The sequence below is a fragment of the Microtus ochrogaster genome, unplaced genomic scaffold (genome assembly GCF_000317375.1).
Source record: "Microtus ochrogaster isolate Prairie Vole_2 unplaced genomic scaffold, MicOch1.0 UNK53, whole genome shotgun sequence".
Lineage (NCBI taxonomy): Eukaryota > Metazoa > Chordata > Mammalia > Rodentia > Cricetidae > Microtus > Microtus ochrogaster.
The window spans coordinates 427,750-453,721 of NW_004949151.1; the positions used below are offsets into that span (position 1 = coordinate 427,750).

The 25,972-nt window shown below is 37.3% G+C and overlaps 1 pseudogene; it reads right to left on the reverse strand.

Moving 5' to 3' along the window:
* Positions 1-25,717, reverse strand: part of LOC101983035 — a 36,081-nt pseudogene extending 10,364 nt beyond the window's left edge.
* Positions 25,718-25,972: the final 255 nt, after the last annotated feature.

A 25,972-nucleotide genomic window follows, 5' to 3' on the forward strand; every position in this document is an offset into this window, starting at 1 on the left:
AATAGCTAGTATCCACTTATAAGTGAATACATATTATATTTGTCTTTCTTGGTCTGGGTTACCTCACTCAGGATGCTTTTTTTTCTAATTCCATCCATTTGCATGCAAATTTCAAGATGTCATTATTTTTTAGTATCTGAGTAATACTTCATCTTGTAAATGTATTCTCTTCATTCATTCTTCTGTTGATGGACATCTAGGTTTTTTTCAGTTTCTGGTTATGATTAAAGTTGCTATGAACATAGTTGAGTGAATGTCCTTTTGGTAGGATAGAGCATCCTTTTGATATATGCCAAAGGGTGATATAGCTGAATCTTGCAGTAAATTAATTCCCAATTTTCTGAGGAACCACCATATTCACTTCCAAACTGGCTATACAAGTTTGCACGTCCATCCTCAGTGGAGGAGTGTTTTTCTTCTCCACATTCAAGAAAGAGTAGATGGCTCTATCTTGTTTCTGGTTTTAGTAGCATGGCTTTGAGTTTCTATCCATTTAAGGTGATGTTGACTATAGGCTTCTTTTATAAATTGTCTTTATTATGTTGAGGTATGTTCTGGTACTCCTAATTTCTCCAGGACTTTTTATCATGAATGGATGTTGTATTTTGTCAAAGGACTTTCCTATATCTAATGAGATGACCATGTGGTTTTTGTCTTTGAATTTGTTTACATCATGACTATATCTATTTAGGTATACAGAACCATCTCTGCATCTCTGGGATGAAGCCTACGTGATCATGGTGGATGATCTTTTTCATGTGTTCTTGGATTTGGTTTATGAGTATTTTATTTTATTTTTGCATCTGTGTTCATAAGGGAAAATGGTATGTAATTCTTGTTCTCTTTTGAATCTTCATGTGGTTTGGATATCAGGGTGGCTGTGGCCTCATAAAAATGTGACAATGTTCCTTCTGTTTTAATTTTGTGGAATAATTTGAGGAATATTAATGTTATTTTTTCTTTGAATGTCTGATAAAATTCTGCAATAAAACTGTTTGGGGTCCTGGTCCTATTTTTTGGTGGGGAAACTTTTAATAACTGCTTCTATTTCCTTAGGGGTTATAAATCCATTTAACTGATTTATTTGATATTGATTTAAATTTAGTAAGTAATATCTATTGAGAAAATTATTCATTTCTTTTATATATTTCTAATTTTGTACAGGTTTTTAGCCTAAGTTGGAGTAGGACATGGCAATAAGGTTGGGAGGATGGGAAGGGAGTGATGGTGGTAGATGTGGGAACCGAACCAAGGGAGTGGGAAAGTTCCATGGGTAAGCTTCCTCTGGCTGGTGTGCTCTGCACTTGAGCAGGGGATGTCCCCCTGAGTTGGGGAACTGGGACATGGCAATGGGAGCGGGTTGTGAAGAGGGAAGGGATGGTGGCAGATTGGGTTTGTGGTAACCCAAACAAGGAAATGTTTGCTCTTGATTTAACTTTAATAAGTAGTACTTACCAAGAAAACTATTGATTTATTTAATTTTTCAGTTTGGTGAAGTAGAGGTTTTTAAATTATGTATTTATAGATGGGCAGTGGTGGAGCACACCTTTAATCCCAGCATCCAGAGGGCAGTGGCCGTGTGAGTTCACGGCCAGCTTGGTCTGTAGACTGAGTTCCAGGACAGTCAAAGCTGTGACAAAGACAAACCCTGTCTCAACAAACAAACAAACAAACAAACATATACACCAAAAAAATTATGTACTTAGGACTCTCTGGAGTTCTTTAGTATCGGTTGTTAATTTGGATATTATCTCTCTGCCTTTTAGTCTATCTTGCTGATTTTCTCTAAGAAATCTTTGTTTCATTGAATCTCTGTATTTTTATTTATTGATTTTAGCACTCAATTTAATAATTTCTTGCCATGTACTCCTTTTGGGTGTACTTGTTTCTTTTTGTTCTAGAGCTTTCAGGTGTGCTGTTAATTTACTAGTATGAGAGCTCTCCACTTTTTTTTATGTATGCAGTTAGAGCTATGAACTTTCTTCTTAGAACTGCTTTCATTGTGTCTCATAAGTTTAGATGTGTTGTATATTCATTTTCATTAAATTCTAGAAAATCTTTAATTTCATTTTTTATCTCTGTCTTAATCCAGTTTTGTATATAATGTTATTTTAAGTTGTGTTACTTTTGTTCATGCTGCATTTGTTTAACTCTGTGAAACTGTGATTCTTTGCCTTTCTAAGATACCCAATGGTCTAATAAAAAGCTGAACAACAGCCTATAGTGAGGCAAAAGAAAGGACAGGCTAGGCTGGCACACAGGAAGAATAAAAGAGAAGGAGAAATTTGGGAAGACAGGGTCAAGGAATGAGAGAAGGAGGAGGACTCCAGGGACCAGCCACCCAGCTACACAGCAAGCCATGGAGTAAGAGTGAAAATAAGATATTCAGAAATAGGAAAAAAGAAAGTTTAGAGGCAAAAGGTTGACGGAATAATTTAAGTTAAGGAAAGCTAGCTAGAAACAAACCTAGCTAAGGCCAGGCATTTATAAGTAACAATAGCCTCTGTGTGTGATATATTTGGGAGCTGCTTGGCAGACCCCTAAATGACCAAAGACTGAAGGAGTTTAAAGAGTAAAGAGTAAAAAATAACAACATTACCACCAATACACTTTTCATTCAGTAGTGGGTTGTTCTGTTGTTCTATGAGATTGTAATCTTTCTGTTGTTTCTGTCATTGTTGAAATCCATCTTTAACCTGTGGTGGTCTGATAGGATGCAGCGGGGTATTTCAATTTTCTTGTATCTCTTGAGATTTGCTTTGTGACTGAGCATGTGATCAATTTTGGAAAATGTTTTATGAGGTGCTGAGAAGGTGGTGTATTCTTTTGTGTTCGGGTGGAATGTCCTTTAAATGTCTGTTATGTTCATTTGGTTTATAACATCAGTTAGGTCTACTTTTTCTCTGTTTAGTTTTTGTGTGGATGACCTGCCTAATGGCAAAAATGGGGTATGAAGTTTCCCATTATTAGAGTATAAGGGTCAATATGTGACTTAAATTATACTAGTGTTTTAGAAACATGTGTATCCTTGTGTTTGGGGCACAGATATTAAGAATTCATCTTGGTAGATCTTTCCTTTGATGAGTATAAAGTATCCTTTCCCATCTTTTGATTAATTTTTGTTTGAAGTTTATTTTGTGAGATATTAAAACAACTATACCATCTTGATTTTTAGCTCCATTTCCTTGAAATACCTTTTTCTAACCCTTTACCCTGAGGTAATAGTGACCTTTGATGGTGAGTTGTTTTTCTTGTATTCAACATAAAGGTGGTTCCTGTTTTGAGTCTATTCTGTTAACCAGTATCTTTTTATAAGGAAATTGAGTCTATTGATATTGAGAGATATCAGTGACCAGTGATTGTTAATTCTGGTTATGTTGCTGTTGTTGTTGGTGGTGGTTGTGGTGGTGGTGATGGTGGTGTGTGTGTGCTCTTCTTTTGGTTTTGGTAGTATGAGATTATTTCCTGTGTTTTCATGGATATAGTTAGCTGCCTTGGGTTGGATTTTTCCTTCTACCTCCTTTTGTAAGGCTTTGGAGATATATATTGTTTAAATATGACTTTATCATGGAATATTTTCTTTTCTCAATCTACGGTAACTGAAAGTTTTGCTGGGTATAGTAATCTAGGCTGGCATCTGTGGTCTCTTAGGGTCTGCAACACATCTGCCCAGGTCCTTCTGGCTTAGATTCTCCATTGAGAAGTCAGGTGTAATTTTAATCGGTCTGCCTTTTGTATGTTTCTTGGTCTTTTTCCCCCCTTTCAGCTTTTAATATTCTTTCTTTGTTATGTATTTTTAGTGTTTTGATTACTATGTGGAGAGGGCACATTCTTTTCTGGTCCAATCTATTTGGTGTCCTGTAAGCTTTTTGTACTCTGATAGGCATGTTCTTCTTTAGCTTAGAAATTTTTTTTTCTATGATTTTGTTAAAAATAGTTTCTGGGATTTTGAGCTGGTTGTCTACTCTTCTCATTCTTAGGTTTGTCTTTTCACAGTGTCCCAGATGCCCTGGATGCTTTGTGATAGAAAATTTTTAGTTTTAACATTTTATTTGATTGGTGTGTTCACTTTTTAAAACCACTATCTTCCATGCTTGAGGTTCTTCCATTTCTTGTATTGTGTTGGTGAAGCTTGCCTCTGTAGTTCCTGTTTCCATTCCTAAATTTTTGTTCCTAGAATTCTTTCATTATATGATATAATAAGAGGCTGCTTGTTTCTTCCCAGCTGCACAGCCCCAAAATAACCACACAGAAAACATATTATTTGTAATACTGTTTGGCCAATAGCTTAAGCGTATTTATGTCTAACTCATATCCTAAACTAACCCATCTCCATTAATCGGTGTATCTCCATTTTTCTGTGGCTTATGGAGCTAAGTTCTGTCCCTGATGTCTGTCTCCTGTGGGGCTACATGCCTTCTTACTGACTCCATCTTCTTTTTCCCAGCATTCAGTTTAGTTTTCCCTGCTTATCTCTACTCTTCCCTATCAGGCCAAGCCAGTTTCTTCATTCATTAACAAATAAAAGCAACACATATACAGAAGGACCTTCCACACCATTTCCCCCTTTCTGTTTAAATAAAAAAAAAGAAGGTTTTAACTTAAACATAGTAAAATTACATATAACAAATAGTTATCAAGCAAGAATTATAGTTACAATATTTATATCTATTTTACCTTTTATCATAACTAAGGAAAACTACAACTATAACTATCTATTTTTAACTCCATCAAAGACTTGAGTAGAATAGTAATATTATTATTACCTAAATAAACAGGAAGTACATTGTAAGCAACTTCTAAAACTCTAGAATTGACAGAGACATTTTGCTGCCTAGACAGTCACCCAAAGTTCTTCTGTAATTTTGGGGCATCCAGTCTTCAGCCTACGGGCCCATAGTATCCAGCAGACTTTTCCACAAAGCAGGAAATTTGAAGATCTATTCTGCCTTGTAATGGCAAAGTCTATCAGTTGCTTTCTTCTGTGTCCTATAGAATGTCTGGCAGACTCTTTCATGAAGCAGGGACCCTGAAGGACCATCTCACCTTTAGGCAAGTTCATCAGTCATTGTTCTGTGGGTCCTGCATGTCTATTTCATATAACATAACATCAAGCAGTCCAGGCAAGAGCAGTTTCTTGCCCAAATGGCTAACAAATTCCATAAGGAGCCTCTTCAAAGCCCATCTTCTTCTTGAAGTAATTGGTGTTGACAGGAGCATATATGTCTCACTGTCATGACAAGTCTAAATTTTTAAAACATTTTAAATGCCATTTTCTGAACATCTTTGAAAGGTTTGAAGATTATCTATCTAACTGAAATATATCTCTATATATCTAGAAAACCTAACTAACATGACTAAAATCTTGACTATTATGGATGATTATATATTAACTTATATTCCTTAATTATACATTATATTTTTAAATGAGCTGCAGAAACACAATACCTTAATCAAAAGCAGAAATATACATATAACATAATTGACCTAAAATTTGTATCAATAATGAAGATACATACTGATGCAAAGTATCCATCTCTATAGTATATCCCTCTTTAAATGTAAATAAACATTTATAAACAATCATTTAGGGAATTTGGACATAGTTCTCTCCAAACTTCTTTCTGCTTTTTGTTGGATGAAATAATTTTTGGGGGTGTTCAAGGCAATCTTTTAGGAGGCTTTGGTCTATGAAACCCATTATTCTGGAATGAATCCACAGGTTCTCATCCTCCATGGAAACAAACAAAAAAAGAACCTCTTTTCCAAAGCAACATATCCTTAGACTCAAATTCTGAAGTCAAGATACATTTTTGTTGATTTAATTTAGCAATCCATTACAATGAAATGTCTCTCTCTTCTTAGCACCTTCACAGTCAAAAAATTCAAAGAAAACACAATAGTATACAACATTCAGACTTTCTGCATTTTTCCATCTTTACATGCCTTATTTTTCTTACTCTACTACGTTTTCTACAAGTTTAATATTTTATTATCTTACTCCTTTAATGTATGACTATCTGTAGTCTTTTTTATTATATTTACTGTCTCTATTCTTTTTCTTCTCTCTCCCAAGCCTACATACATTTATCCACAACTATGACCCATTTAGAGGTCTTTTTAATCTGGATTTGTCTTTATTGCATATTTGTAATTCTTTTCTGACCAGAACCGCTTTTTTTATGCTAAGTGAGCATGGCTAGGGACAAGGTGGCCCTGCCTGCTTGCTCTGCTTAGTCCAATAAGCCTGAAGCATGTTTGTTGCCTCTGAGAGGCAGGCACATTGCCCCATTTTTAGGCACACAGTGGTTCTATGTCTCCATTAAGCAAGTTGCAGCCTCTGCTCACAGACCCATTTAAATGCTTTATAGTGGGACCTCCCAAAAGAGTCAGAGACATTTGTGCTGGTGAACCAGGAAGCCTTCTTAAAGGAACTGCTCAGATTTTGCTGGTATTGCTGAGTCAGTAAGCCTTCTCTTAAAAAAATCATCCCTCTGCTTGCTTCTAGAAAACAAGGCCCACCTGAGGAAAAAATGTGACTAAACTTTGTCTTTTAGTGTCTAGAATTTCTTTCCAATCCCTCTCAGGTTTTATGTGGATTTAGTTATTACACATTGGAGCACCAAGGCCTCCTAGTACAATGTGATTTCTTTATTGCTTCTATTTCTGTTTTCCAATCTTGAAATTTTTTATTTATTTCCTCCAACTGTTTGTTTATTTATTTATTTATTTGCTTTCTTTGAGTGATTTATTCATTTTCTGTAGTTTATTTTTTCTCAATTTCTTTAATTATTTTTCATTTCCTCTTTAAGGACCTCTATCATCTTCATATAGTTGGTCTTAAATCTTTTTATTGTGCTTCAGCTACATGGAATACTCAGGGTCTGCTGCAGAAGGATAACTGGGCTTTGGTGGTGACATGTTACCTTGGCTGTTGTTGATTATGTTCTTACACCAGTGTCTAGGTATTTGGCTTTGGAGTGACCACGGGTCTGCTTTCTGAGTTGGTATTTGTTGGGTGGGTGTTTGTTTTTTAGTTTCTTTTTTCTCTCTGGATTTTCAGAAAGTGTGGTAGCTGTGTGTTGCATATTTACTGCTTAACTGGTGTGTTCACAGGAAATGCTTGCTGGTGGTAGAGGGTGGGGAAAATGGAGGCCAGAGAGAGAGATGGTGTTTTGTTGTACTAGGAATGTACTGCCAAAGGCTGGCCACATACAGAATGATAGCTCCATAAGATTCTACTTCCTTCTGATAGCATTGCCACCTTAGGTTGTGTATATGTATACTCCATCATGCTCACACAAAGAAGAAATTACCTAAAGATGTGTTTTCCAGTACATATTCCTGGTGTTAAGCAACAAATTTGTCCTTGGATACTGTGGTGACTCAAATACAAATGGCCCAGTAAAGCTCATCTTGATTCCCAGCTGAAGAACTGTTATGGAAGAATGGAAAAGTGTGTTCTTGTTGGTATGGGTGTGGTCTTTTTGGAGGAGATGTGTCACTGGGAGTGGACCTTCAGCTTTTAGAATCCTATGGGGGACTTAGGGTCTTTTATACTCTGCTTAAGGGTCAGGATGTAGCTCTTAGCTGCTTCTTTAGTACATTTCCTGCCTGAAGCCATGTTGTCTGCCATGATGATAATGGACTAAATCTCTGAAACTGTAGCAATCCCCCAAATAAATGATTTCTTTTATAAGAGTTGTCTTAGTCATGGTGTCCTTCATAGCAATAGAATAGTGACTAAAACAGATAACATATCTTTTATTTTGTTAGTATTCTTCAAAAACAATTTTATGTATCTGAAACCAGGCTTTAAATCACACTCCTTACTACCTTTACAACAGACTCTTCAGTAGTCGTAGACAATACCCACTTATATCACTTTATATACACAACATTTCTATTCACAACGGGAATGAGGACTTTAAATGAAAAGTTTGGGGGAAACAGTATTTTCATCTGTGGGAAGGCTTGAGGTTTATAGATGGAGAGATCCAAAAATTTATAGACTTAAATCAAATTTAAAAAAATTGGGAATAAATAGATGCTCAGAGACAGGAGACCTAATTGGCAAAATGTCAAGCATAGTTTAACAGGATATCATTTTTTTTCTTTCAGAAGCTAATCAGAATAAATCTGATATTCTAAACTTGGAGGCATTAGGATCTTGATGTGAACCTTGGAGTTCCAGTGATGAACACTATAAAGAGTAAGTCCCTCTTGGTGGCTTTATGGGTAGTGGACCTAGATCAATTAGAGTTAGAACAGTGACCCTAGTGGCAAGAAGAGTAAAAACTCAAAATCAAATTTGAACAGCAACATTTCTACTGATTACCTTTTTTTTTTTTTTGAACATAAAATTACCAAAATCTAGTCTGTAAGGGAAACAAGGCATAGAGGGGCTTGTGGGAACTCTGGAAGGGTTTCTATACTTCTGGATAGTGAATAGCTACAGCCACTGCATTGCTCATAGACAATAGCCATGACATTTTAACTAATATTATCCTTAAGAGCTGGTTGTGGGCGGTCTTCCACTCTGTAACTCCCTGACAGCAACAGGAAGAAGTAGGATCTATATGGTACCAGTCTAGAACCCCTATCCTTCACTTTATACTAACATTTGAATCATCTTGGCATTATTTGTTTTAATCCGATTGGCTTCTGGCTGTCTTCTAGGCCCAACATGGGCCTTGTGATAGTTTGAAGAAAAATCGTCCCTATGAGTAGGGGGATCATTAGAAGGTGTGGCTTTGTTGGAGTATGTGTGGCCTTGTTTGAGAAAGTATGTTCCTGTGGCTGGGATCTGGGGTCTCCCATGCTCAAGTTATACCCAAATATAACAGTTCAATTCTTGTTGACTGTGGCTCATGGTGTAGAGCTTTCAGCTCATTCTACAGTGCAATACTTACCTGCATGCGACCGCGATGTTACTAGACTCAACCTCTGAAACTGTAAGTTAGCTCAAATGAAGTATTTTTCTTTATAAGAGTTGCCATAGTTATGGTATCTCTTCACAGCAATGGGAAACTCTTACTGAGACAGAAGTTGATACTGGGGATTGGGGTATTGTTGTGATAGGCCTGACCATGCTTTTGACTGAGGAATTTGGACTTTAGGGTCAGGAAAGCAGTGGAATGCTTTAAGCACTACATAATGGGCCATACTAGTAGGAGAATGGAAGATAGTGGTACTGAGGGTTATTTGAACAATGGGGGCCTGACTGAAGAGGTTTCAGAGGAGAAAACTTTTAGTACATTGTCTAGAAATAGTTTTTGTGATATTTTGGTGAAGAATGTGGCTATTTTTTGCCCTTGTCTGAGGAGTCAGACAAAGAATAAAGTGAAGAGGTTTCAATTAATTCCCTTTTCAGTGGAAATCTCAAAACAGCCTAGTATAGACTCTGTTGTGTGGTTATTAGTTTTAACTCTTTATAATGAAAAGAGCAAGATGGACAAGTAGAAAGGTACAATTTGATGAGAAAAGGGGGCACCAGGAAGTAGAATGGAGCTGAATCCTGTGCTCAAGGAGATAAACAGATGAAGAAATGGAATAAAAGGAGTAGTGACTTCAGGGTGAGACCCACCCCCTAAGCTTCCAACTTGTGAAATAAAATTAAAAAACAACTTATGTTCAGATGTGGTGGTGCATGACTTTAATCCCATTGAACAAGGGGTCATGTTCCAGCCCCATCAAGCAGCAGAATTTGGCAGCTTTGACCATATGGTTTCTGATTTAGAGTTAAAGATAGAAAGGGGTTATGGAATCTTCCTCTGTGACTAATAAAAGCTTCTGGGACCAGGCATATGTAAGGGGTATCCCTGAGTCGAGGCTTAGAGAGGCCGTAGAGTGAAACTGTGAAGTTAAAGCCTGGATTACCATAAAACCCCCAAATGTTGAAGATGGTAGAGCCATGGGATACCTGTTGAGGAAAGTTACTAATAGGAAGTGGAAGCAGCCCAAGAGAAAGAAGTATGTTTTAGTCAACAAAGTTGAACAGAATTGGCAATCTGAAGAGCACTTTGACATCAGACATGGAGATGCAGTTTGGAGTTTGCCCAGTTGGTTATCAGTCTTACTTTGGTCCATTATTTCCTCACCATGCTCCCTTCCCTCCCATTTAGAATGGTAAATGTATATTATGTACAATTGTACATTGGAAGCATGTGATCTTTTCATTTTGATTTTAAGGGGATTATAATTAAGAGATTACATGAATCTCAGAAGAGACGTTGAACTTTAGACTTTACATATGTTTGAGACTATTATAGATTATGGGCACTTCTGAAGTTGGACTGAATGTATTTTTGCATATGATATTGTTATAAATCTATTGGGATTATGGAGTGGAATGTGGTAGTTTGAAAATCTCCCCCATGGGAAGTGGCAGTATTAGGAGATGTGGCTTTGATGGAATAGGTATGGCTGTGTTCAAGGAAGTGTGTCCCTGTGGGAATGTGCTCTGAGGTCTCTTGTGCTCAAGCTACTACCAGTGTGAAGCACACTACACTTCCTGTTGACTGCTGATCAAGATGTAGAACTTTCATCTCCTTCTCCAGCACCACATCTACCTGCATGTTACTATGATAATGGACTAAATCTCAGAAACTGTAAGCTAGCCCCAGTGAAGTGTTTTCCTTTGTAAGAGTTGCCATAGTCATGGTATCTCTTCACAGCAATAGAAACCCTTACTAAGGCAGGCTTCTATTCCTTAGGTGTCCCAATAAATACAACTATGCTGTGTGCACTTCCCCATGACCAAGTGATGGAGGTATTGATTAAGCTTAGCAATATAAAATATGCACATGTATGTCTGAGTCCTATATCACTGACAAAACATTTTCCTTTCTGTTTCTTTTCATTTTACTTAAGAATTCTATTGTTTTTGAATAATCTTCCAAACTTATCTTGTGTTTCTGATTTTAATTGTTAGAAATAAAACAGGATTTAACTATATATTGTTTCATTTTCTTTCTAGCATAATCTTTTCAAGGAATTTTTAGTTCCTGGTCAGTGTGAAAAGGTATGGATGCAAAAATAAGACTTAAGAACAAAATTTCTCTGGATTTAAAGAGAGGATATAGCCTGGATATGTTGGTTATGGCCTTTAATCCCAACACCCAGGAGGCAGAGGCAGGAGGATCTCTGAGTGTCAGGCCAACCTGGTCTAAAGAGTGAGTTCCAAGGCAGCCAGGGATACACAGAGAAACTCTGTCTCAAAAGACATAAACAAAACAAGACAGAAAATAAAGAAAGTATATATAGCAAGAAGCAACCATATTAGAAAAATTTCTTGGTTTATTTCCTCTAAAATATTTTAAAATATAGATTCATAACTCCATGCAGTGGGACAAATTGAACCCCACTACATTTTTATATACATAGAAAATGAAAATAACAATTATGTATTTGGATTACTTGTTCAAAGCATTAGTCAGTACTAGTGAGTTGGAGTGATATTGGAATAAAGAGAAAAACAGTCATGTTCAAGTGAAATGATAAATATGAAGATCTATTTGGTACACCAACCAAGAAGTGCTTCACAAGATAATTTGAAGAAATGAGAAGAATTCTATTCCCTTCAGCTCAGCTGTACAGCATCATAATAAAACACAGTCATGATTATTTGGGTCATTTCGGAGACAAGTACCAGATCCTATGTGAGTCACATATGACTCAGCTTTATACTTGGCAAAGATCTCTAGTAAAGTATAACCATTTAATTTAAATATACTTGGTGTTTCAAACAAGCAGTAATGTATTATTTTGGAATGTGTAAATGATCACAGCTTGAAGAGTTAGCACGTTTTATTCTATGAGTTGTACATTAAAGTATCTTTCTTTGTAATGAACAGGACTTTTGAGATTATTCTATTGAACATAAGTCAGAGATACAGATAATAAGTAAATATGTTTACATACTTATTACACTCCCATGTTTCTCTATAAAATAATTTACAACAGAAATCTATATTAGCCTTCATATTATAACATTGTTTTAATTTAGTAATTCAAATTTGTTGGTATAAACAACAAAGCAATCTCATAGTCTAGTTATATATAAAGAATAATCATGTATAAAATAATTGATAATCTTCTTGGATAGTTCTTTAATTGCTGTTACATACTTAAATGTAACATGTCTTTTTCTGTCCCTCCAGTCAGCTGCCAATCATTATGAAAAGTTGGCCTATAGCTTAGGCTTGTTTATGACTAGCTCTAACAACTTAAATTAACTCATTTCTATTCATCTCCATCCTGTCACATACTGCTCATCCCATTCCCTCCATTCCTCCTCGTTTCTCCCTCCATGACTAGATTCCTATGCTGAGGATACCAAGCATCTGCAGTCGGGACATAAGACCAGAGAACCCAATGTGGCTATGACCTGAATGACTCTTTCCTGAAGATTGGCTTTCGTGATACCACAAGGTGCCATGTAAGCAAGCTTCCAAAGGAGGGAAACAACCCATAGTCCTTCTCAGTTATAATGCCTATGAACTACCCCTACAACCAGCATGGTAGGGATAACCCTAAGGGTACAGTAGAGGCACACATACATTGGCAATAACAAATAGTTCTCTAATTGGACTTAAGGCCTGATCATCAAGAGGAAAATTAAATCTGGTACTGGAAACCTAGTTGACTCCCTGGGATTTGTGAAGTTACAGAGGAAGCCTAGGATTGCTACTTTACCAAACCAGTGTCATCCCTAACTTTATTCTGAATATTTATTCTTAGTTATTTTTTTTTAAGCAAGAGCAAATACTATTTTGTGCTAAACCAAAATTTCGGTACCATAAAGGTTTTCTGGCTACAGTTCTTGTGAATTAAAGCAAAATTTTGTTAGATCACCTTTCACGTACTGCTTGGGAATAATCTTAACAAACAAGGCAAAAGTCAGCCACATCTCAGTCAGTGCACGGCAACACACCCGTGAGCGTATGGATAGCACAATTGTTCTTAATAAGCTATTTTAAAAGGCATGAATGTGGGAGTGGAGAGATGGTGGTGTTTCTAGGAGGAGTGGGGAGAGACATGATCAAATTACGTTGTACAGTTGTAAGAAATTCTCAAATAATAAAAATGTTGTATCATTTTTTAAAAGTTCGAAAAGCCCTCACTCCCTTCTTAGTAGAACTCTGTGGACAGCCTTCCTATCACACCCCACCATAACCTGCTGCTCGTAAAAACCCAAACCACAGAAGGTTCCTCAGACAAGTGCTGCCCTCTGCACTTTTTGGTTATGGAATGCTACTGGACTAGGACCGCTTGTTCTGGGTTAACTATGGAACAGGATAGAGAATTTATAGATTCGCTAACTTGTGATGCTCCCCAACGTCACAGGGGGAAACATTTGTAACTGAGGGAACCTTCTGGTGGTTGCCCAGGAGGCTTGTCAAGCCCTGCAGCTCACCCTAGACCCTCAAGGTGTTACAACAGGGTCTACAGCCCTACCCCAGGAGAACAGGCCTGTGAGTTCACAGTGCTGTGAGGAGACAGAGGAGGGAGCACTAATGGGGCCTGGCAGGGCGACCTGGGTTGGGAGAGCGCTCTGGGGGTGGAGCTAGGGAGACAAGGACAGCGTGGTAGGCGTGGCTCCACTCCCAGTGCTGAGGCTTGAAGGTTCCCAAGCGCAGGAGGTGACCCTGAGTCCTGAGTCTGAAGCTACGGTGAGCATGGTCCTGGGGCTTTGGGCTTCTTTGGGGTGAGGGTAGGAGAGCAGTTGGAAAAATGCGGATTTACATCTCCCAGATAATAACATTTTATATAGTAGATTATGCAATAAATGTCTGGCTGGGCGGTGGTGGGGCACTTCTTGAATCCCAGCACTGGTGAGACAGAGGCAGGAGGATCTCTGTGACTTCAAGGTCAACCTGGTCTTCACAGCTAGTTTCAGGACAGCTAGGGCTGCTGTACAGAGAAACCCTGTCTCGAACCACCCGGCTCGCCCCCCCCCCCCAAAAAAAAAAGACTGGAATGCATTCCAGTGTGATAGAAAATAGAATAAGGTCTGGGCATTTTCCGTTTTTTCCTTCTATGCACTCTTGTATGTACTAAATAGACAAGCAGCCTCCCATTGATCTAGGTGCTCACACTCACACCCCACACGTGGTGGTGCTTAAAGCCGAGATAGACCATAGGCTGTATATTGCTGTCCCAGGAGTTGGCTCATACACTGCATGACTGCACCATTGCTAACTGATTCTGAACGCAAACTTTCCAGGGCGTTTCTGTATATAGGCCTGGCTTTGCCTATGTCTTCAGTGAGGACGACTCTGCATAAAGCCGTTAAGTGGGGGAAGACTGTGGGTTTTTTGTTGTTGTTGCTTTTGTTGTTTCTCCATTACCAGGATATGTAGTGACCTGAATGAGGTTTTACAGGGCTTAATCCTAAAATGATCCCATGTCAATTATGAAATTCTGTTTGAGAGCTTTAGCTTTTCTTTAGGAAATAGTTGAGGGTTTTTCTCATTTCAAACAATGCAGTTTGGTGTGCACAACAGCCAGTTTCCAGGCGTTACCGGTGCTTTTAGTATCTAGTCTTTGTATGGCGCATGTTGGATACCAGGATATGGATATTACTACTTAGATCTGTCCTGTAGGTTAGCAAACTGAAGTTCAGAGGAAGTGAGTTGTCAAGATCACACAGCTGTTGACGGCAGAGCCCAGAGTCAGTCCTAATAGACCTACCTATTCATTATCAGTGTTTTCTCTCTTAGCTACAACTCAATGTGGTTGCTCAAGAATGGTTTCAAGGTGATTTTGCTGCAGAAGAGATACCATCCATGACAGTGGCTCTCAATGACAAGAGTCCAACGTTTGAAAGAACTGTTTTTCACCATCATCTTCAAAGACTTGGCTGGTTTTTTTTTTCTTTACCAGTTCACCTCATCTTCCTTTAGGATCACAACCCTGTAGGAAACAAATGCTATATTTATGCAGAAGGAACTTGTACACTGACTGACGCTATTCATTGCCTTTTTTTTTCTAAGGCAACAGATCTTTAGAAATATGAATGTCTGGATAATATGTATCCTAGGCTTTATAGTCATATGTTTTCAGACATAAAAACTCAACTTTACTCTTTTTATATCTTTGTATGGAGATGGATACTTTTTGAAGTAAGAGAGATTTAATTTATTTTAACTATAAACTGATCCATATAGCATGGTGTTGGTATTTATGGTTAGGTCCCCTTGGCTGCATCATAACATTGTAGAGAAGCAGAAAAGAAAATTGCTAAAGGGGGGCCATGGACATGGTTTGCCTGACCTGACTGAACAACCCACTATCATTAAGTACCTGAGCCTTGTGAGAAATTTATCACCCCTCTTAGGAATGTACCCTATTAATTATCTTTTATATCCCATTTTGTGCAGATCCAACATTTCAATACTTGGTCCACTGGATATCAGGATTCCATCCTGAGTCTGTTGGGGACAAACCATGGCCAAACCATCATTAACAATCCTAAACAATATGGTATATGGCTGATTCATGGAAGCAAAAACAAGTGGATTTGACTCATTGACTTGATGCTTGTCAATTTCCTGTCCTAGACTCTGGCATCATTTCTATATCATCTTTCTTGGTAGTGGCAGTATATATTAAAGTGCACACTCTGTGTCAGAGCCTTTGCAATCAAATGCATGTAAGCAGTTCTGGCACTTTGGAGATTTCACTAGTAAGTGTTATATTCTACTAGTTGGTCAAAACTAGGTTTGTACATGTACCACTACTGTTTTATTTTGACTTTGTTGACCACTGAAACACATGGCAACGTATCTGTTACCAGCTCTGTTAGCCATAATTGCTTTTGGAATCTTCATTTTTTATTGAAGTTATTGCATGTTTAAATTTAAATAAAAACATTGATTACTTGTTTTTCCTGTGATGCTAAGCATGTATAAACTGGTTTCTGCTACCATGTCTATTACAAGATAAAAAGCCTAAGGACCTTGATGAATACGCAAGAACAATATCCAAGTACGCACAGGCTAAGGCCACTTTACTGTAAAGGATAAAGACAAAGGCCACTCTGGGGATCTAAAAAGCTTTTCATTTTTATTTTTCAAGCATGCAGGTGCTGCTGAAAGAACAAGATTAGATCGAAGGCTGGGATTCCAAGCACACACTGTTGTGCTTATGGGATTCTTTGGTAGTTTTTTCCTACTAAAAACGTCATATCTGTGTCCTGGTGACTATATTGCTAACTATGAAGCATCAGGAAAAGCCCTGAACAAAGCTAGATATATTTTCTTTTGAGTTAGTGTTTTAACTTAATCAGAAAATAAGTTTCTGCATATTGTATAAAATGTAGGTAGAAGGGAAAGTTATTCTTATTAGATTAAAGATTTTACAGGATACTTATAGGAAAACTGATATCATAATTACATATAAGCAAACATTAGTTTGAGCCTTAAAATATTTCCACTTTGGAGTTTATACAAAATTATTTTATTTTCTTATAAATTATATAGTTATTGATCCAGAAGTTGATACTAAAGGAGCTATTTTTGCTCATATTATTAACTGTCAAAAGTTAATATAATTTCTTGTCACCCTAAAAATACAGAACAAGAGAATGCTAGAGGCAAAGGAGCTGTAAGAGATTATTACCATGAATACCTTAGAGTAGGTCATTCATTAACGGAGGTGGTGGTGCACGATGAGGTGGAGTGCCACGGGAGACATCCCACGTGCTGCAGCCTATACGGCAGTACCTATGATCTCCACATATTAGTGTTGGCTATAGCTTGCTCATATCAAAGTATAGCCATTAATACTATGATTGAAAAATGCTACTCAAAGAATGGGGTGGTGGGAGTCACCTTTAGTTAGGAACCTCTGGCTTGGCACAACTCCCACGCTATAAACACATGCTAATCCCTTGCCTCCATTTCAAGTATTAAGAAGATTATTTTGCACTTGGTCACATAGTTAAGTATAGTATGCTGGAAGTAAGAGAGATCAAAAAAAGAAGTTATGAATATAGTTAAAAGCCTCCTCGTTTTATGGTCCTTTCTGTTCTTTCTTTTTGTAATATTTTCAAGCTGTAATATAGATTAACGACACTAAGAAAATTGCTGAACACATTGTTTGACCTACCACACACACGTCCTCACACACATACATTGACTCACACAATGAGACAGGGTCTTGTTGTATAACAAGGCTGGTCTTAAACTCTTGGGCTCGAATACTCTTGCTAGAATACTCCGAAGCTAGGACTTCAGGAATGTGCTATTCTGTAATGCTAGTTTGTTTACAAGACTTTCTCAACAAAGCAAACCGTGTTGATTCTGATAGAAACCCTTATCTTTCCAATGTCCTGTGACACAGTTTACTGGTGAACATCAGCCTCTGGTCCTCATTTTGATACAGCTGGCTCCTTTCTAGGGCTGCATCTGTGCTTGCTTTTCTACCAGGAACACATTCCCGCAGGCTGTTTTCTGTCTGGTATATTCACAAAGCAGACTTATTACTCCCTTCCTTAAATTCATTTTGCAGAAACTATTCAAATATTTCTAAATGCATGTTTGGTTCTTTAATATCCTAGTAAGAGAAATATTTTGAGACTCTATTTTTGATGGCAATGTATTTCTATCAGGCAATGATAAATTCTTGCTGTGTAACAGAGTTTTCCTGGGATACACAACACACACACACACATGAACATGCACAACTCTCATTCACACGGAATGCACATGTACACTCACACATACACAATTCTGCTCACCCCAGAAAGAGAACCCAGGACATTTCTTTTTTTTTTTTTAAATATTTATTTATTATGTGTACAATGTTCTGTCTGTGTGTATGCCTGCAGGCCAGAAGAGGGCACCAGACCTCATCACAGATGGTTGTGAGCCACCATGTGGTTGCTGGGAATTGAACTCAGGACCTTTGGAAGAGCAGGCAATGCTCTTAACCACTGAGCCATCTCTCCAGCCCTTCTCAAAATGATGATCTCACCAATATCCATTTTGGTGAAACAACTGCAGCCCCACTAATCAGTCTTCTTCTGCTGTAATTGTTTATCCCTTTCTTTACTGCTGGGAAAGGAAGGGGCTGCAAAAACCTCCAACTATTTCTCCTCCCAAACATGGGACTTTTATTTACCTCCTGAGTCACAGGAGCTTCTCCTTCTTTTCTGGAGGGAATATTTCAGTTTTGGGGAAAATGTCATACAGCAATGAGTGTGTGTGTGTGCGCGTGTGCGTGCGTGCGCATGCATGCACGCACATGTGTATTGGGTGGAGATGGAGACACTTTTAGAGTGTTCAAACAAGAAGAAATGTAAACAAGAAAAAACATGGAGTGTCCTATAGTGGGAAGAAATTCACTGATTTGGAGGACAGACTTCAATGGGAAAACAAGGCTTTGGTAGCATCAGTAGAGGGCACATGGTGGACCACTGCTATGTTAAACTAAGGAATTTTGATTTTTATACCAAGGACAATAGGAAGCTATGGTATAACTGAGCAGACTTTGTGGAAATTTCCAGCAAAAAAAACCTCTATTTCTACAATTATATGGTGTCTAGTCTTTTTGTTTCTTAACTGTCCTTCAAAGTGACACATGGTGGTGGTGGGGGGGGAGCATGACAACAGAAAACAAAAACCAAAAGTGAAGTGACCTGTGAGGGAAGAATGAGCTCACACAGAAATCAAAGCATTGCTCCTTTCTAAATGTGTTTGTGGAATTATGCTTTGCCGAGCATACAGATCAATGTCGAGCGTTAATTTCCTGCAAGAGAATATTTGGTTCAGAAACTAACACCCAGGAAAAGAATGTAGGAGTATGACCAGATCTTTCAGGCGGGAGAGAAAAGAAAGTTTCTAAATTCAACTTAGCTGGTGACCAAATTAACTTCTATTAGCATTTGAATAAATAACCTTAGCCCTAGCTAGAGCTTGCACATTTGGAAAAGATCTCAGTTTTGGAGAAAGCTGCTGCCGCTCTGCTGACGGAGCAATCTGTCCCTATTATGATGCCCCGCTACCTTGACAGAACAGAAAGATTGCAAGCTGTATGACCAAGAAACCAACCAAGCCAAGCTGTCCCTCCTCACTTAGTTTAGCCTTTGAACTGTTGCTTACTCATAAACTGGCATGTGTTTCACACAGGAGAAGGTCTATATTGCAACTCCCCAAAATGTAGCTTATTAGCTTTTCCAATTTAATTGAACATATGATTGCTGTGTGCAATATGAAGAGATTGTGGATGATGAATCAGAGGATGTTGAAAATAATATAATGTTTTTCTTTGATGTAAAACCAGAGTTTATATGATGAAGGGGATCTCACAATAGTGACTGTCAAACTGTTGAACTTTTAGAAATTAAGTCTTGAGGTTTGGCTTCTTTCTTCTGTCTCTTTATGCAGAAGAACAATAAATTGAAACAAATTATTAACAGTAAATTCAACTTAGTACTTCCTATGAAAGTATTGGACAAAAAATGCTTCATATCATGAAGAAATAAGAATCTAGTATTTTGTCCATTTGTCCAGACTTTAAAAAGCAGGCCATTCTTTTATTGTAAGTTAGAAAAATTAGTCTTCTCAGGATTGTTTTTGGACATACAGTTAAGCTGTTATTCTTAAGATGTAAAAATGAATGTTAAATATTTGGCATAATATTTTGAGATTAAACTCAAAGGACTTCTGTGTATTTCCACATTAAAATTTCAAATTCTTTTCAAATGAGACTTTGAAGAAATTATCTTGTTCACCTTGGCTTTGGTAATAATTCATTTTATTCAGTATGCTTTATTCTTTTTTATGGTACTAATTTTGATTCTGAGAAAATTAAGAAAGGCGGTGTGATAAAGGCAATTTTCCTTTTATGCAAAAAATATAAAATCTTACTAATTTTTTGCCTTAATTTTGCTTTCCAAGTATGATGTTTTTGTCTCCCCAAACATTCATATTTTGTTCTTCTGTTTTGGAGAGGAAGGGGTAGTTAGCTCATGATTGGAACTTTCAGCTGTGTTAGTTCTTTCTACACTATTTCTGGAAAATATGGGGAAAATTTTTGCTTATGAAATAGAACAAAGAGACAGCAAGTATAAACATTACAAAGTAGAGATATACTAGTTTATAAGAACTGCCTTAAAATAAAAGTAGAAGAATTGGCTATGGAAGAGACATGCTTTCCATGATTGAGAAATGCCCAGAAAGAGAATACTGAGGATAAGGAGGACTACTTTTGTGGACAGTGGGTATTTAGAATTAGCCATGATCTCCAGAGAAAGTCATATGCATTGTAGATGAAGATCTGCTTCATTATTCATGTTCTGTCTTTTCTAAAATTTCTATTGAGTAGTTTCTATATCCTACAAGCTGTTCCTAAATTAACATTTACTATACCTATTGTACATTATATATCATATTCCATTTTAGTATGTAAATAAGAGTCAAAGGAAAGCTTGTAGGAGTTGGCCCTCCCCTGCTCCCATGTGTGTTCCAGGGTTACAACTCAGGTCATCAGGTTTGGCAGTAGATGCCTGTCCTTGATGAGCCACTGCCCAGCTCCACTTGCTTGTTACAAGAGAAAACTTTCCAGGGTTGTTCCCTCTCAACATGAACCTTAAATATGAATGATTCAAACAGATTGACAACAGAGACTCCAGTTGCTTCCCAAACTGAAATATTTCAGTAGTTTTCCATTTCTGCTGCTCTCGCAGACTGAGATTAGTGATTCTCAGGTTTATCATGAGTTAACTTTTTCATATAGTCAGGTCTAAATGTTTGTCATTCTCATTTGGCTAACCAGCTCACGGGTACTTAGGCTGTCAGATCTGGTTTGTTCTTTTTTTTCCTCAGACTTCTCACGGTTTGTGCAGTGAGTGCTGAACTAGCCTCATCTGTATTTTGGACATGATTCTTATCCCTTCCAGCACTCTCCTCACTCCCTTTGAGTTTGAGGACATAGTAAAAGGAGTGTGTCTTAGTGGCCATTGTCATAGATTAAGTGCAGAAGTTTTACTGGCATGTGCTCACAGGAGATGATTCTCTCTGTCAGCACTGCAGGAAGATCCTACAGGATTGTCTCAAATTGAAGCATATAAGTCAGGTATATGTATTATCCAGGTATCATCTGTTCATACCCCCCTAGTGGGGCTCTGATCCCAAGCAAGACAGTTCTCTGTGTCAGTCTATAGTTAGGGGCATAGCATTGAGCCCTACGTCAGAGATAATAGTCTCAGAAATTGAGTGGGTGCATTAGTTTTCAAAAGGAGATCTGGACACTGCAGATTTTTTTTTAATTTTTTTGGAAATTTGTAGGCATTATTAGCTTGTAGTGTTTCCACCTATCACACACCAGGGCTGTGAAACACCTCTGTGAAACAATTCTAAATAACCCTTTCAGACTTTGATTGAAAACCACTGGGGCTCACTGGGTACGAAGACTGCTTGCATCTACTGTGGCTTTAATGTTTGTGGACAAGTGAGTGTTTTGTGGCTTAGAATACTACCTGGTCAATGTTTGGAAATATTGAGCAAGCAAATCTGTTGTGTCTCAAATAATACTGGCTGAATATAAACAGTTATTTGGAACTACTACTCCAAAGTGCATGAAGGATATTTAGCAGGTTGCTATTTATTGCCCTGTAGAGCAGTTGGCCAGTTTATAGTCTCATTAGCATTATAACAATCATGTGCTTTTACTTTAACATCTGTTAATTCAATTCTCTGTAAATTTCATTGATATTGTGGATGCAGCCCAGGAAGACAGGTAAAGAATTGGGGTTTGTCTAACCTAGACTGTGCTGCTGTGCGGATTTTTATCTGGGTTTCTTTAATGCTTCTAAAGAATGACAACACAGGAGAGAGCTGGACACTATCTCCAATTCACACTTAAGAAAAACTAGAGCACTTAAAATAGAGAAGTTATCATTGAGAAGAACATGGAAATATTTTAAGTTTGACTCTGCAATTTAAACTCTCTTGGAGATAGCCAATGTATTCCAATGTAATGAATTTAGATTAGCTCAACCAAGTCCTTTTAATATCTACTAACAGTTCAAAAAGGAATACCTGCTGTTAACTTAGCCCTGTTCCCAAGGCCAGCTGGTGATGGCTTTGGCAGCTTCCCAGGAGGAAGAGTGAGCTTGGAGATTAAAATAGCAAACCATTTTTTCAGGGTGTGTGCTTCCAGAACAGGCCTGAAAGTCTGAAAAATTAATTGCAAAGTATCCAACTATTCTGTATGTTTCAAAAGACCTGTTGGGGTCCACAAAATTTGTGGTTAATTTCAGAGTTTTTTTTATATTGCTTTAGTTTCTTTTTTAAAATTATAATTTGTTCAGTAAATTATGTGTCATCACATTTTGGTATTTGTAGATACCAAGATATTTTCTACATTTTTAGGAACAGCTAATTTCATAGCACATGTTAGATATGAACACTGAGGTACCCATATTTCTTCAAACAAAAATCAGCCTATCTAATGATCTATAATTTATAAAAGCTAGGTCATGTATTTTGTATTTTGATAATTTTAGAACAATTTATTTTAATTACAAATAAACAATACTGAAGAGATTGATATATTTTTCTGCAATAGCAGAAATAAAATCAACATTATTTTATAAAAACCCTTAGGTTCCTTTATAGCTAATGTTTACAAACTTATTAAAAAGATGGACATTTTTATATTTTAATACATGTTCTTTTGCTATTTCATGTAATTATTACAAAGATAAAACAAGATTCACTGACAAAAAAACTATGGAAACAAAAGAAAAAATAACCATGTTAACTTTAATATATTTTTCCAACTTTTTACTTTTTATAAAAAGATTTTTAGTGATGTGAAGGGGGGAGGGAGTGTGCATGTGAGTGCAGGTGTCCTGAAGGCCAGGGGACCTTGGATAGCCTGGGACTGTAGTTGTAGGCAGTTGCGAGGTATATGCCAGTGTGAGTCCTGGGGAAGGAACTCAGTTCCTCTGTCAGAGCAGTGTGTGCTCCCTGTGCCTACATGCTGAAAGCCTGTGGTCCCTGAGCAATCTCTCCAACCTTTCCTATGGATTTTCTTGTTTTTAAAGATAATATTAGAAAAATGTGTCAGTTGTATTATGCTATAAAATTGTCTTCTACTCCATTTCAATACAGCAGTAATACATGAAGAACAGTGTTCTAAATACTGACACACTATTCTTCCCAAGCAAGTGGATAGTACTTCATAATACCAAAACAAAGTAGTTTGATCAACGCATAAATTGCTTAAAATCTGTCATTATTTTAAATAATGCACACAACTCATTGAGTGTGATTTCCATAGATACCCCTAGTGCTGGAGTTGCTATGTTTGAAAGCACACATGTTTTGAATTTGACACTGCTTGCCAGATTCTTTTTCAGAATCTTTTTCAGAAACTAATTTGCACTCTTGAATAATGATGTGAAGGTACCAATTGTATCTTCTTAGTGAAGTGTCACTAAGGAGATTAATAATTGTTAATTATTAATCATATTAATAATTGACAAGCAGGTGAAAATCTGTGTTGTTTTATTATCTTTGATCATTAGTGAGATTGAAAATGTGCTCATTGGTGGGCATTTACATTATTTTGTAAATATGAGCTTTTTGATAGTTTAAAAAGCTAGATTGGTCCTTTTTAATAAGAATAGATTCAAAAGTACATGCTAGTGATTAAACATATTAAGCCTTAGTCCTATTTACTACAAGTACATTTTCTTGACTTTTATATTTATTTCTGATACATTTTCTAGAGTAAATATTGTAATTTAAAATACCTGATTTTAAAATATTTTCTTGTATGATTTTTGAGCTTTAGGTCAACCTTAGACTAATCCCAATATAAAAATATCTTGATTAAAAATGCTACTTTTTTTCCTTTTTCGTTTCTCAAATAGAAATCCTTTCACATTGTGCTTTCTCTTTCTAAGTCTCTCAAGGGGAAGAAGAAAGATCACCAATGGCAGAAGGCTGTTGCAGCACAGCCATAGGAAGAGCTTGCTTTGTGCTCGGGCTAGAACACACCTCAGTGTGCTGCTTTTAGGTATGTGACATGTTCACAGATGTTTCTCTGCTAATAATGCTAGAGATGGTCCCTGAACTGCAGTCTCTGGCATCAGCTATCCATTCATGAATGTGTATTGCTGCGGAGTGACCTTCTGGGGCAGGATGACAGAAAAATTGGAGTCTGTTGGTTAGCTTTTGTCTGCTTGACTTGACCTGGGAACCTCGGTTGCGGAACTGCCTTTATCAAATTTGTCTGTGGGGGCAGTCTTTTGATTAATGATTGATATGGGAAGGCCTAGCCTCCCAGAATGAATAAGAAAGAAAACAGAGTAAGCCATAGGAAGCAAGCCAGTAAGCATCCTCCATTGGTCTCTGCTTCAAGCCTTACCTTGCTTTCATTGTTGATGGACTGTAGCCCTTAGATCAAATCAACCCTTTTCTTTTGTTTTTGGTCATGGTGTTTATCACAGCAAGAGAGAATCAAACTAGCACCTTGTCTTTCCAAATGAAGGGTTATTGTCCCAATTATGTTTATTTTGTAATTTATTCCCCCATTTATTTGAAGTTATTCTTTTATCTTGTACTTAGATCTTCAGTGTTTTTAGATGTTTCTTGGATTTTAAAAACGATCCATTAATATATATGTTTGTAATGAATGAAAAGAAAGTTTAATAATTTAGTCTCCATGGGAGCAATGGTGGTGTTTATTGCTAATCTAGTGTCTGGTACTCACTGTGGGCAGAGCCTGCTCTACGCTCTCCTCTTCACAGTGCCTTTGACTGAGCCAGGCTCTGTGCTTTGCGTTGTCTGCTCATAATCTGAAAAAATCCATAATATTTTAACCCATAGTTATAGAAGCTGCAAAATGAGAATAGTAGTGGATAATCAGTATAATTGCTGCGCCCAATGCAGTACCTTCTATCATGATTAGACTCTTGAGCTTCTCAGTGGACTAATTTCTTACCCCGCAGTTAGCAAAGCTCCACAGTTGCCACTCTGGACTTACTTCAGTATCCTTGTTTGTCAAGGAGTGTGGGTACTGGTCTGCTCTGGGTCTGCTTTTAGTCTTCTGATATGGAACCCTTATTATCTATTTTATTAGAGGGTTAGTAGTCAATGCCATAAAATTTCTTGCATAATATGTTTTGGGTTCCCTGCATACATTAACACTTAAAATAAAATAAAGAGAAGAAAGATTTAAAAACCTGTATTTTATAGTTAAACACAACACCAAAGCAGAAACAAAGAAGAGACTTTGAGTCATTACACAACCAGACTAAAGCTCTGTACTCAGAAAGGCTCTTTTGATTGAGGTTGATTTGTTTTTTAAAGGCAAGGTATCAGCTATGGAGCACAGGCTAAACTTGAATCCTTGATTCTCCTGCCTGTTTCTTCCATGCTGAGTTTACAACTATGTTACTCTTGTCCACTCTCCAGAAAATATCTTAAATCAGGATTTCAATTCAGGCATTTTATTTTATAAAACTTTAAAACTACTGAAAAATTTCAATTCTAATCTTCTTTGTAATTGACCTTTTGTTCTTTTTAAATATTAAAAGGTACTTTTCTTTTCATTTTGCCTCCATAGCCAAGATGCAAGGTTGGCAAACAGCCCTGACATCACTAACCCACCTCACTTCCTCTATTTTGCACTCTTTAGGAGTTTTGTAGTATTTCCGGTTCTGCTCTGAGAAGGCCAAGAAGATTTCAGCATCTTGCATCACTTTCCCTTTCTTGGAAAGCTTTGTGGCAACCAGGCATTTCCACTAGAGAGATCAGCCCAGGACGCAGTGTCCCTAACTTCATTTTAATTTGATGACTTTCCTTCCTGCTCTATTACTTCTGTGCCATGGGTGCAGCTACAAGGAATGGGCAAATTTAAGAGATAAAGTAGTTACTAAAAAGGTGAATATCTGGGGGTTTCATTGGGATCCATCCATATTTCTAGCCACCTCTATCTAGAAAAAGTCTCTAAG